Here is a 14006-nt window from a genome sequence, read left to right as displayed (position 1 = left end):
TTGCTCTTGTCGCCCAGGCTGGAGTGTAGTGGTGTGATCTCGGCTCACTGCAACCTCCACCTCCTGGGTACAAGCAATTCTCCTGCCTCAGCCTCCTGAGTAGCTGGGATTACAGGTGCCCACCACCACACTCAGCTAATTTTTTGTATTTTTAGTGGAGATGGGGTTTCACCACATTGGCCAGGCTGGTCTTGAACTCCTGACTCACAGTGATCCACCACCTTGGCCTCCCTAAGTGGTGGGATTACAGGCTGAGTCACTGTGCCTGGCTGACCAAATTCATTCTTTAACATGGGTATCCTCATTCTCTGTCTTTTTTATCAAATTTGGTACTTCTGTTAGTTGGAACAGCATGAGTATTTAGGGCCTGGGAAGGGAGAATGATACTTAACAGGAGAGGCAGATTCTTTCTTTCTTCATGGAGTTCTTTCCTTACATCTCCTGCAGTTAGACTAATTTAGGCACATTGAATGGAGGTGTAGACATCTGTCAGGGAAAATGAATAAATACCATAAAGTTTCTCTCTAGCACACTTAATTCATTCTTCAGGCTTAATCCTGGTTACCTGCTCTTTGTTGGCAGTAGAAAGAGGGATACAGCAATTGATACAGAGATGACTAACAGTGGTCTCTTGTACATAGTATGGCAGAGAGAAATAAATAAGAGAAATAAATAAATAAGTAAACATTGGCTTAGAAGTTAGACCAGGGACAGGAGGGCTGAGCACTTACCAGATATGTGGTCTTGGGGAAGTCACTGACTTCTTTCACCCATCGTATTCTGTTTTCCACCAAGTTCTGCTGTTGCTTCTTCTAAGTGTCTTTAGAAAATATGCTTGCTTCCTTTTATGTTATCTTACAATGTGTTAGTCTAAATCATTACCATTTTCTGTTGCCTGAATCTCTGAGAGATTAACTTGTTTTCTTATTTCCACCCCTACCCACTTTCTCCACTAAACAGCCAGTGATCTTTTAAAAAATGTAAGTTAGAGTTTGTCATTCTGCTTTCAAACCTTCCAGAGCCTTCCCACTGCTAAAACTTGTGACAAAAGCCTAACTCCTAATTATGACCCAAAAGAGACACCACATAATCTGACTTCTGTCATGTCTCTTAAGAGCAGGGTTTGGGAGGGGGAGAAGTGAGGTAATACTACCTCCTAGGGAGCATTTGCAAATGCGTGAAGTTGTGTTTTATTGTTTCAGTAATTGGGAGACACTACTAGTCTGGACCATGTTGGTTTCTATAATGTGTTCAGCTCAGGTTCCTTCACAATGCCTGATACACAATAGTTGGTTAAAAAATACTTATTGTATGAGCCCACAAGTTTTGACATATATGAATTGGTATAGTGCCTACCTCATAAGGTTGTTTTGAGAGAGACATAGAATTTATAAAGTACCTGGTACACAATAGTTCTTTTTTTTTTTTTTTTTTTTGAGGCGGAATTTCGCTCTTGTTACCCAGGGTGGAGTGCAATGGCGCGATCTCGGCTCACCGCAACCTTGGTCTCCTGGGTTCAAGCAATTCTCCTGCCTCAGCCTCCTGAGTAGCTGGGATTACAGGCACGCGCCACCATGCCCAGCTAATTTTTTTTGTATTTTTAGTAGAGACGGGGTTTCACCATGTTGACCAGGATGGTCTCGATCTCTTGACCTAGTGATCCACTCGGCTCGGCCTCCCAAAGTGCTGGGATTACAGGCTTGAGCCACCGCGCCCGGCCCACAATTGGTTCTTAATAAATGATAGCAGTGGCCAGGTGTGGTGGCTCAGGCCTGTAGTCAATAGTTTGGGAGGCTGAGACAGGGGGATTGCTTGAGAACAGGAGTTTGAGACCAGCCTGGGCAACATGGCAGACCCTATCTGTACAAAAAATACAAAAATAACCGGGTGTGGTGGTGGGCACCTGTAGTCCCAGCTACTTCAGAGGCTGAGGCAGGAGGATCATCTGAGCCCAGGGTGGTCGAGACTGCAGCGAGCCAAGATCCAGCCACTGCACTCGAGCCTGTGTACACAGCAAGACTCTGTCTCAAAATAATAATGATGATGATGATGTAGCAGCTGCTGAGCTTTCATTGCTTTGAAGCAGCTACAAGGGCCCACCTAGCTCTTCCTGGAGCATTAGAATTAGAAACTGGCATGTTGGGGGACGGAGGAAGTGTATCTCTTTCTCTGAGGCCTAATCTGAATCCTAGGTCTGACCTGAGGAATCCTAGAAGAGACTCTTTATACTCAGCTGTAGAAACTAAAGCACAGAGGAGCACTGGTTGCATTCCTTGGCTCTGGAGCTCACGCAGGACTCTGACAAGCCCTGGAAAACCTGGCTCTGGAGAGAAATTACCTCTTGCTGGAGACTGGGTGTGGGAAGCTAGCCCTCTCCCTGCCCTTAGCGCTGCTTTGCAGAAAAGGAGAAGCGCGCGGCTTCCTCCCGCCTCCTTCCCTCCTTTCTTCCCCCGCCCCTTCTGTTTCACCAACCCCGACGCAGCGCCTTCGCTGCCGCCCTGCGAGGGCGCGAGCGTGCTGCACCTCGGGAGCTGGCGGCTGAGCTGCCAGGAGCCCAGAGCAGCCCAGCCCAGCCCAGCTCAGCTCAGCCCAGCCCAGCTGAATTGAGCGGAGCGGAGCCGTTGGAGACCGGGCCTTGCGGGAACCCGACTAGGCAGGGAGAGGTGCGGCTCTGCGACAGAAACAATCGCCAGAGATGCCGGGGCCAGCCTTCCCCACCAGGTAATGCTGGCCCTGCGTGGGGCTTGCTTAGCTGGGCCAGGTTCTGGGGGAATCTCCGCCGGCCTTCGGAGAGTGGTGACATGGGGTTCAGCTGTTTTTGAGGGGTATCTTACTTTCCTCTTACCTTAAGGGACCCTAAATGAGAGAAGGGGCTGAGGGTGTGGGACCTTTATATGAGCCCACCCAGAGCTAGGCCTGCACTGGAATCGGAGCTCTGCTCAGGGAATGGTGTGAAAGGGAAGCTGCGCCGCTGGGGAACTGCTCTGCCTCAGGAACTCTGCTCCTTTGCAAGCCCCCTTCTGCCTGGTGGCCAAGGTGATGTTTTCCTCTGTCTTGGCTTAGCTGCTGGCCTGCTGGGATTGTGGGGCTTTTCTCTGTTAAGAGGTGGAGTGAACTGGGAGGCAGGAGAACTGGGAGGACTGGTCCTATTCGGACATCCCCTTCAGTTGCCTTATCTGTGCAGTGAAGGACTTGACGTTGTTTGTTACTCTGGCTTTCCAGGCCTTCAGACCATCTTTTGGAAAGGTGAGCTGGTTTAAAATACTAAAATGGGCTACAGAGATGTCCCCCTGAACACTGTAGAAGAGAGGAGAACTTGGGAAATAGACCATCCTGTTTTCCAGCCAGCCTTTTGAATGGCATCTTGCTGGTTCTTCAGAGGCAAGGCAGAGACTGAGAATGCTAATGCTTCGTGTGGTGCGTAGGTGTGTTAGGTGTAGGGAGGAAGGGTTGGGAAGTAGAAGGTCAAGGTATGTTAATGGTTCTAAACTGGCCATTTTTTTCTGTCCTTAAGTATAAAGTTGCTTTAAACTAGACTCTCTTCTCTGGAGCTCCTTCCTTATTCTGCTAAGTTAATGACAGACCTGGCTGTGGTAATATCTTAATCACTATAATTCCTTCCTTCTTTATTACCTGGCACCAAGAAGCTCATGTCAGGCCTGATGATAACCTACTTTGATTATTTTGGACCTCTTTCCTCCCCCCCCAGTTTTTTCATGACTGTACGTCTTCTTCCTCTCCTCACTTTTCTATTTTCTCCTCCTGATGATTTTTCCTGCCTTAGCCCTGCCCCCTGCCTACCTTTTCTCCCACCCTCTCTTCGCCCTTCCTCCTCCCCTCATGCTTCCCCTTTCCTGTTTCTCCCTCTCTGTAGCCAGTCTTTTTTTCCTTCTCTCGGATCCTCCTCCTCTGGATTAGGCTTTCTTCTTTTCTTAAAATTTTTGATTGCGCTTTCTCATTATTAGTAGGTTACTGGTTTTTAGGGACCTTCTGCTGTGTTTGTGAGGTCCAAACATTGTTTTCTACCTAACTCACTTGCTTCTAGCTTTTACCTCCAAATTCTATCTTCCCCAAGTACCATTCTCTCTCCTTACTGCCTCTATGCCTTGCCTTGGCCTGCCAACAAGCAATCCTTCTTCCCGCATTTGTTTCCTGTCTTCTTTTCTGGTGGTGGTGGGGCAGCAGGTAGGCAGTAGGTAATAAGCAAGATGGGAAGTGGGGGGCTTGAGTGGGAGGAGAGCAAAAATGTCAAGTAGTGTTGGGCAGAGGTTCAAGTTCCCTTTAGTGAGATGAGTAACTGGGAGGACCAGAGACTCTGGCAGCTGTGAGGTAGTGCTGATCTGGAGAAAAGGAGGTAGCCCGGGGAAGAAGAGGGAGGATAGCACAGATGGGTTAGAGGGACAGGAGGAGGAGGAGGCCTGGGGGAGAAGACAGTGCTTTTTGAAAAAGAGGGTGGCCTGGACAAGATAGGGGTTATTCGGGGTCAGGGTGTGTGTAGAAAGAGAAAGATTATAGTCTGGGAAAGAGGACTATATAGGTTATCTTCCCCTTTGATGACCGGCTTTTTGGACTGATTTCTACTCAGCAAATTTTTTTTTAGTTAAAAAATTTGAAAGAATTTACCATGTTTATCATGTTTAAGTGTACAGTTCCGTTTCAATAGGGACATTTATATCCTTTTTTCCTTCTTCATTTTCACCACTCCCTTTCCTGGCCTTTGGTAACCACCAGTCTACTCTATCATTATGAGATGCACTTTTTTACCTCCCATGTATGAGTGAGAACATGTGATATTTGTCTCCCTGTACCTGACAAAGTGGCCTCCAATGTCATCTATGTTGCTGAAAATGACAGGATTTCATTCTTTTTTATGGCCGACTAATATTTCATTGTGTTATATATATAATACACACACACATTTTCATTTTAGCTGTTATGAATAGTGCCACAGTATTCATGGGAGTACGATATCTCCTTCATATATTGATTTCCTTTCTTTTAGATATATACCCAATAGTGGAATTGCTGAATCATATGGTAGTTCTATTTTTAGTTTTTTAGGAACTTCCATACTATTCTCCATAGTGGCTCTACTAATTCACATTTTCACCAACAGCATATGAGGGTTTTCTTTCTTTCCATCCTTGCCATCGTCTATTATTGCCTATCTTTTTCTTTCTTTTTCTTCAGACAGGGTCTTGCTCTGTTGCCCAGGCTGGAGTGCAGTGGCACAGTCATAGCCCACTGAAGCTTTAACCTCCCAGGCTCAAGCAGTTCTCCTACCTTAGCCTCTCAAGTAGTTGGGACAGCAGGCACATGCCAACATGCCTAGTTAATTTTAAAACATAATAATTTTTTTTTCTTAGAGGTGTGGTCTCCCTATGTTGCCCAGGCTGGTCATGAATTCCTGGGCTCAAGTGATCTGCCTGCCTTGGCCTCCCGAAGTGTTGGGATTACAGGCGTGAGCCACCATGCCCAGCCTCTGCCTGTCTTTTTGATATAAGCCATTTTTACTGGAGTGAGATGATATCACATTGTGGTTTTGATTTGTATTTCTCTGATGGTTAGTGATGTTGAGCATTTTTTTCATGTGCCTGTTGGCTATTTGTATGTCTTGTTTTGAAAAATGTCCATTCATATCTTTGCCTGTTTTAAAATTGGGTTACTTGTTTTTTTGCTATTAAGTTGTTTGAGCTTCTTATATATTCTGGTTATTAATCTTTGTGAGATGGATAGCCTACAAATATTTTCTCCCATTTTGTGGGTTGTCTCTTCACTTTGTTAATCAACAAAATTTTTTTAAGCAGTGTCCTTAAAGTGGGGGAATTAGAGGGAAAGCAGAGATGAGAATGACAAGGTTGCAGTTTTATTGGTACTCACTGTCTACACTAGAATGTGGAATGTATATATATACAAAAAGCTTTGAATACTGCATCCATCCATTATCAAATATCTCTGAACCATCTGTTCTAAGCTAGTTATGGTACTAGGTTCCTAGGGATACAAAAATTGAAATTGGACTCAGTTGCTGCCCTCAAATGCAGGTCAAGGAATATGGAAGCTCATGTGGTAAGTATTGTAGAAGGAAGCACAAGGGGCTGTGATAATGCAGAAGGTACCTTTGATTTAGCAGGACAGAGCTGGGACCTAAACTTAAGTCTTCTCTAAAGGTGATATCTATTCTCTTATCCTCTGTTATCTCCTGAGTTTGTGTATACATACGGTGTACAAAAGAATTTTCCTATATCTTCTTTTCTGCCTACTTTTGGGGCTAGACTGTAGGTACTGCTGACATGAAAAAAAGAACAATCCCATGTGGTAGGTCTCTGTGCCATGGCCAAACAAACACTCATTACCTTGGAAGGGAAAAGACTTCTTCCCTGTTAACTTCTGGCTTGAGGCCACTTGGGTGACTATGTGCTGAGCTCCCTCTATGAGTCATTTGATCTCTTCCTTCCCTTCTTCCTCGCTCCATTTTCTTAAATTCAATTTCTGGCAGGCTGTAGAGTTCAGAGATCAGATGCAGCTAGGCTAGGCATTTTTACTTCCACTGGCCTCTGTAGGATAGGGATTTAATGCCTCATAGGGTTGGTGAGGATCAGATGAAATAATGAATGTGTGAAAATGCTTTGTAAAATGCTATATAGATGTTATTGTGGTTGTTCCTGAATGCATTTTCAAGCTGTGAAAAAATGCTCAGATGCTATAGCCTGAAAGCCTAGGGTTGCCACTGACAGGCAAGAGTAGGCACTCAATATAGACACCAAGATTTACTAGACCCTTTCTCTGCCCTCAAAAAACTCACAGAGTGATGGGAGAGGATTGAGCCTCAATCCTCAATGAGTAATGGAAAAGGAGTGGGGTAGATAGGGCTTTAGGGACTAGTGATTGAGCTTCATGGTCAGAGACCACGAAGTATGTGCCTTATTTAAGGTCAAACAGACAGTAGGTGGCAATTATAAAATATATTTTAATGACTTCTTATGATGTAACAAAAAAATGGGAGGGGGCACTTAAAAGTATATTGACTTCAGTTCAAATTCTGGTTCTACCACTTACTGGTTACCTGATTTTTAATCTTTTTAAGCTTCATATATAAAAATGGAAGATATTTATACCTACTTTGAAGGGTTATTATAAAGCTTAAAAATAATCACATAAAAAAGGAAAAATAATTATATAGTAGGCACCTACTAGCTATACTTACTCCGTAAGTCCCCTGACTCCTAAGGCCCCCTCTTCTGGATTCATGCAGCACCTATGTCTTTCCTATCACCACCAATAATGGCAGTTATCATTTTGTATTGTTATTGTGGTTAATATCTGCCTTTCCCAGTAGTCTGAGACTTTTGAGGGCAGAGACAGGGTCTAGTAAATTGGTGTCGATACTGGGTGTCTGCTCTTTTATTTCCTTTGAAATAGGGTCTCACTCTGTTGCCCAGCCTGGAGTGTATCGGCACAATCTCAGCTGACTTACTTAAGCCTTGTCCTTTTGGTTCAAGCAATCTTCCCACCTCAGCCTCCAGAGTAGCTGGGACTACCGGTGGTGTGTGCCACCACACCTGGCTAGCTTTTGTATTTTTTATAGAGACAGGGTTTTACCGCATTGCCTAGGCTAGTCTCAAACTTCTGAGCTCAATTGATCCACCCACCTCAGCCTCCCAGAGTGCTGGGATTACAGGTGCACCTGGCCCTGAGTGTGTACTCTTGCCAAGTCCTATTTAGTTGCCAAGTATACATTGGTAAGTCTGCTGTGCTTACCAGTGTATACTTAGCAACTAAATAGGACTTGGCAAGAGTAAACACTTTTACAAAGCTTATTATTGCTCCTTTACAAAGCTTATCATTTATTAAGGAAGATGTATAAGTAGACAGATATAAGTACAACTCATGATGATGCTGTGAAAACCAGGAGTTCAATTTGGTTCTGTTAGATTTGAGATACTGATGAGAAACACAGGCGGAGTTGTCTAATAGATAGTTTTTAGGCTGAAAGTGAGCTGTTTGGTCTAGAGACCAAAACTTGGACATCATCAATATATTAATAATATGTAAAGCCATGAGAATGGAGGAAATAATCTTGGGAAAAGTGTAGTGTATCGGTAAGGAAGATTCTGAGCAAGGAAGGTTCCAAGCCTTGGATATGTGGATGGTAGATGGAGAAGGAGGATTCTGCAAAGGAGACAGGAGTAGACAGAAAAATAGAGGAAAACCAAGTGAGTGTTCTTCCCTAGAAGCCAAGAAAGTAGAGTATTTGAAAGAGAAGAGAGGTCAATTACATTGAATGCTGCAAAGATACTGAGTAAGGTGAGGACGGAAAAATGAGCTTTTGATTTGGCAAAATGGGGATAACTGATAATCTTGACAAGACTGCTTTTGATGAAATGGTAGATTGTTAGTTGGAACCGAAGGGGAGGAAGTGGAGATAGTTTAAGTAGACAGTTCTTTTGAGAAGTTTTGCTACAAAAGGGAGCAGAGAAATAAGTGGTATTTGGAGGAAGATGTGGGTGTCAAGGGTGTGTGTGTGTGTGTGTGTGTGTGTGTGTGTATGTCTGTCTCTCTGTCTTTGAATAGGAGACACCAAAGCTTGTTTATATTCACCCAGTATTTCTCAGATTAGTCCAGAAATTTAAATATCATCTTAATTTTTCCTTTTTTATTACATGCTATATCTAGTCTTTAAACCATTTGATTCTACCTTCAAAATGTATCTGCCTTTGACTTACTTCTCTCCCCCTATTGCCAGTCATCTGAGCCACCATTAGTTCTCACCTGGATTATTGTAACAACTCCCTAATGGTCTCTCCACTTCTGCATTGTTTCCTTGCTGCCTATTCTCCTCTGCTGCTAGAGCGGTCTATTTAAAAACATGGGTCAGTGCTCAAAACCCTTCAGTGTCTTCCCACACTTGCTGCAAAAGCCAAATTGTGGCCTATAAAGTTCTGCATAATCTGGCCTCTGGCTCCATCTCTGATCTCAGTCTCTTACCACCTTTCTCTTTGTTTACTCAACTTTAGTTTTGCCAATCTTCTTGCTGTTCTATGTGCCTGGTATATTCTCATCTAAGACATTTGTACTTGTTGCTCCCTCTGCTTAAAATGCTCTTCCAGATATTACTATGATTTGCTGTCTCATTTAATTGAGGTCTTAAGTAACCATTTCTCAGAGAAGCCTGTCTTGATTATTTTCTCTTATGTACCATCCCCCATGCCCCTCCCCCGACTTGATCGTGTGTATTTATTTGCTTATTTCTCTGTCTGCTTCTCTTCCTGGACCATAAACTCTGTGGGAACAGGGCCTTTCTTATTTAACTAGATTATTATTGGTACATTGCAGATACTCAATAAATGTTTGTTGAATGACTGAATATATCTAACAGAGAGGGAAAGGTTGACATAGCTGAAAGAGGAGATTATTCCAGATGAGGAGTGAAGGAATACAGGGATGAGAGAGAATTGGCTTTGGATGAGAGGAAGAACACCTCCTTCATTGTAACTGGAAGGGAGAAGGAGAACATAGATGAAGATACAGGGAGGCACATAGATTTGGGGGTAGGAAGATGTAGCTCTTCTGCCAAGATTTCTGTTTTCTCATTGAAAGTAAGCTCATTAGCTAAAGGGAAGGGTTAGTGGGAAATCCAATTGAATTCCCATTTGGGGTAAGATAATCATATGTAAGAAAAGTGTCTTAGTCTATTTTGGGTTGCTATGATAGAATACCACAGACTAGGTAATTTCTAAAGAAAAGAAATATATTTCTTCCAGTTCTAGAGGCTGAGAAGTCCAAAGTACCTGCATTTGGTGAGGGCCTTCTTGCTGTATCATTCCATGGTGGAAGGTGGAAGGGCAAGAGAGCAAGAGTAACAAGGGAAGGGGGCTGAACTCATCCTTTTGATCAGGAACCCACCCTCTTGATAACTAATCCACTCCTATGATAATGACATTAATCCATTCATGAGGCCAGAATCCACATGACCCAATCACCTTTTAATGATCTCACCTCTCAACACTTGCAGTGAGGATTAAGTTTCCAATACTTGAACTTTGGGGGACACATTCAAACCAAAGCAGAAGGTAATCGTAACTTTCAAGTGAAAGCAGTTAACTGGATTTTGTAATGTTCTCTCAGATATTTGGCTGCTTCAGTCTAATGACAGTTGGGAGTTCAACTATCCCAAAGCTGGGATTTTGCCAGTTAAATTTTGGAAAAGGGGGGAAGGGCAAGGGATTGATGGTTTTTGATGTTTGAGTAATTTTGATGGACTATGATTAGGTAAAGAGAGGAAAAAAAAGGCAGGGGACTGCTGGATAGTTTATTGGAGCTCAAACTGAAGTCAAGGAATTATAGTGGAAATTCTTGAGCAAGTGAGCTGCATGGATAGGAGGTTGTTTTTGAAGTATATATGGTTCATTCTAGATATTGGAATTGTTGCACATTTTGGTGATAAGGTCCTGGGTGTAATCATGAGAGTAATGGCTAACTTGGAATGGAGGTCAGAAAATGAAGTGGCCGCCAGGGTGTTGACACGATCATCATTGTGGCTGTTGAAGTCACCTAGAATGATGACTAGAGGGGTTCAGAAGAACACTGAACCAGGAACTAAAGCCTTTCAGTGGGAGTGACCAGAAAGTGAGTTGCAGGCTGCAAAGACGTGTGAATAGCAGGCAGTGGAAGCTACTCAAAGAAAAATAGAGGTTTTTACAAGAGGAAGAGAAATACATGGTTTGGAAATGGCACTGAAAATTAAAGGCAACACTGATAAGTGGGGTGTGACAGGGAAAAAAGCCTCCAATTGAAAGGGCTTCTAGAGAAGCCTCTTCTGGGCATAGCCAGGTTTCTTTTATTGTAAAGGAGCAAAGGAGTGTTAGCCAGTGGCAAATGAGAAGTTCCAGAGGGAATAGTAGAAGGGCTCCTGAGTCAGGATGGGGGAGGGAATTTGGTCAGGTTAGAGGGTTTAAAGAAAAAGTTGGAGATGAGAGTTTCATTTACTTCTGTCGTGGATGACAATGTGGGAAATCAGGACATGTTCAGGCAGAGATTGGCTGGAAAGTCAACCAACAAGGAGACAGTACAATAGATTCCATTGTTTCCTGAGAGGTTGAAGGAGGTGGCCCCTTTGTGGTTCCTTCCAGCTCTCAGACTGTAAGGACCTCATCTTAAATCATTGCAGGTCATCCAGTGGGAGGTTTGGAGGTTTGAAGGTGAAATTTGAATTTTTGCCTTAATTATCGGCAATAACTCAACTAGGGTTGCAGGTCGGGAATTTCCTAAGAGGGTAGGCAGAGGGTAAGACATATAATTATTGGTTTCTGGAAGTAACTCTAGTGACTGTAAGGGTGTTAGGAGTGAGGAAGTTGTGTAGGTGTGGATAGGGGTGGGAAGGGTTAGAGATACAGAGCCAGCCTAAGAGAACTTCAGTCTCTCTAAATTTCTCTGCCCTTTCCACTTCACTTTGCTGTCTCTCATTCTATTCTAATTGTAGGAAGCCTCCAGGTATGGTCACTTGTTCATTCTATCTGAAATTATGTAATTAGTGTAGAAAGAGTGTTTTCAAGAGAATAATCAGAAGCTAGTCACATTTTTGCCACTCTTTCATTTAGTGATCTTAGGTAAATTGCATACACCTATAGGTTCTAGGTTCCCATAAAATAAAGATTTTTATTTTATAAAAATAAAACTGGCTGATTCTTCAGGATCCTTTTAGCTCCTTCTTTTTTTTTTTTTTTTTTTTTTTCAGCTAACCCAGGCTGCCTTAGTCAGTGAACCTTGGATAATTACCAGGTGTGTACCAGCTCTGTACTGGGTCAGCTCTGGGGATATAGAGATTAAACAAACTCAGCTTTTTTCCCTTGAGTTATTCATGACTTGGTGAGGACAACAAGCATGGATTTTGGTTGATATGATGAAATTTGTAATTTGTTGCATGAAGTGCATATAAAATGCTATTACATTTCAGGAATAGCAGTAGTGGGACCTGTTAAATTTAGGGGAAAGATAGAGGTGAGAGGCTTCTGTGATGATTTCATAGAGGAAGTAAGTCAGGTTGGGCCTTGAGGAATGAGTAGGAGTTTGCTTGGTAGACAAGTTGGGACATTTTAGGCAGAGAAAACAGCATAGGCAAAAGCAGGAACATGAAAGCATACTAAGCTGGAATGACATGTTTAGGGAATAGTAGAGACAAAACTAGAAAGGTAGGTGGGGGAAGGGAACAAGTATTTATTGAACATTTATTTTGTGTCAGGCAGCATGCTAGGTGCTTTTATATATGCTTGTTAATTCTCATGATAACTCTGTAAAGTAGGTGGTCTTATTTGTGTTTTACATAAAAGGAAACTGAGGATCAGAAAGTAAAGTAGCTTTCCTAACAGCCCAGAAACAGCCAACGGTTTTCCTCCCTGCTGCTCTAGCAGTTGTTGCTAAAGCAGAGCAAGTGGCCCAGGCTGTATAGTGGGAGTGTCTTTGACATGTTAGAAGGACATCCCTCAGCACATTCAAGATTGCAGCATTCCAGTCCCCTGCCAAAGAAAACCTCCTGGCACAATTTAATTAAAGATCAGATTATCATAACCAGGCGTCAAGGGCATACAGTACTCCCCAGTTTTGGATGGAGTGTTGGTCATGCCAGTTGCAGCTGCTCTGGGCTGTTGGGACTAAGAAGTGCGATTAGTGTATAGAACAGGTTTTATTTCTTCTTCTCGAGGTAATATTAGAGCTTATCTAGTCCATTCCTTTGCCTCTAGAGTCAACAGTGTAGTGTGGTGTAGTGGTTCTATCACCACACAGACCTAATTTCAGGTTCCTGTCTTTACTGCCCACTAGCTGTACGACTCTGAGTGACTGACAGCATCTCTGAAACTTTTCTTCTTCTGACTTCCTTACTGTTATATCTTCAGCATGAAGTGCATAGCTTGTCAAACATTAGGTAATGAATAAATATATGCACAAATGAATAAGAAAAATAATACCAAATAGATTTCCAAGTTTTCTGTAAACTACAAAGTGTGATCTAATGTTAGTGATTATTAAAAACAGCCCCAAATAATGCTAAAATCCTAGTTGTAAAAATGGTTAGTCCTAGAGGTTTTCTGACGAAATGGTTTCTTAGAATTTTAACAACTCTATTAGGTAGTGTGGAGGACTCCCTTAAACTCCAGGTCTCATTGTGTGACTTGGACTAAGCACCAGAATGCATTTATTTTCTCTGGTGCATAATGCCATTTTGTGAACTCAAGGCATCACTGAGTCCTCAGTGCACATGGGTAGCAGATGGTCTCCTCCTCCAAGCAATACCTCTTTTCTCATTGTTATCTCTCCACCGCCTTGTTTTTTATTTAAAAGCCCCGTCTTTTATTTTTAACATGGGGCATTTATTGCACAGTTCTAGAACTGCTTAGAATGGACCATTTTTCTGACTAGTGCTGTATATGGTGAACATAAAAAACCTGCTGTGATCTGCACTGTCCCACTTTTCCAGTCTCCCACTTTAGTCCTTTATGTTGCATTCTGCCACACTGTACTCTCACATTTATATTATTCTGTGCTCTAGATGCATCACCTTTCTCCGTGAAAATCACTCACTCATTTATTGTATCTTTTCTTTGGACCAAGCACTATATACCAATGGCTGGATCTATCCCAGACCAATTAAATCAACGACTCTGGAATTAGAGTTCAAGCATTAATGTTTTCCCCCTCAACATTTTATTAGGAAAAATTTCAAACATTGAAAGAACCTCATAGTGAGTACTTGTGTACCCACTACCGGGATTCTCCTACCATTAACATTTTCATATACTAACTTCATCATATCTATTATATATTGACATGTATATTATATCCCTATGTTCATTAATCTTATTTCTTAAAATGCATTTGAAAATAAATTGCAGATATTAATATACTTCTCCCTGAGTACTTCAGCACTGGTGTAAAACTTCAGCACCAGTGAGCTTTAAGAAGAAAGCTCACAGGGGATTCTAATAGCCTAGAGTTAAAGACCACTAGTC

General features: G+C 42.6%; 1 protein-coding gene across 7 annotated transcripts in view; it reads left to right on the top strand.

The window, feature by feature from the left end:
- PAK1 (p21 (RAC1) activated kinase 1) overlaps positions 1–14006 on the top strand; it is a 156851-nt gene that overhangs the window by 71393 nt on the left and 71452 nt on the right. Inside the window, exons 1-2 of one of the 7 annotated variants that reach the window (XM_037740149.1) lie at positions 7326–7335; positions 10830–10833. The exons of 2 other annotated variants lie outside the window; for them this stretch is intronic. The gene's annotated coding sequence lies outside the window, so the exon portion shown is untranslated. Of the gene's footprint in view, positions 1–2494; positions 2722–7325; positions 7336–10829; positions 10834–14006 lie in introns of those variants that run through there. 4 more of the 7 variants (XM_037740150.1, XM_037740145.1, XM_037740151.1 and 1 more) reach the window with 4 other exon arrangements.

This window comes from Cebus imitator, unplaced genomic scaffold (genome assembly GCF_001604975.1).
Source record: "Cebus imitator isolate Cc_AM_T3 unplaced genomic scaffold, Cebus_imitator-1.0 Scaffold79, whole genome shotgun sequence".
In the NCBI taxonomy this organism is placed as follows: domain Eukaryota; kingdom Metazoa; phylum Chordata; class Mammalia; order Primates; family Cebidae; genus Cebus; species Cebus imitator.
Note: the sequence above shows the minus strand (reverse complement) of the source record. Positions and strands in the feature narration are given on the sequence as shown.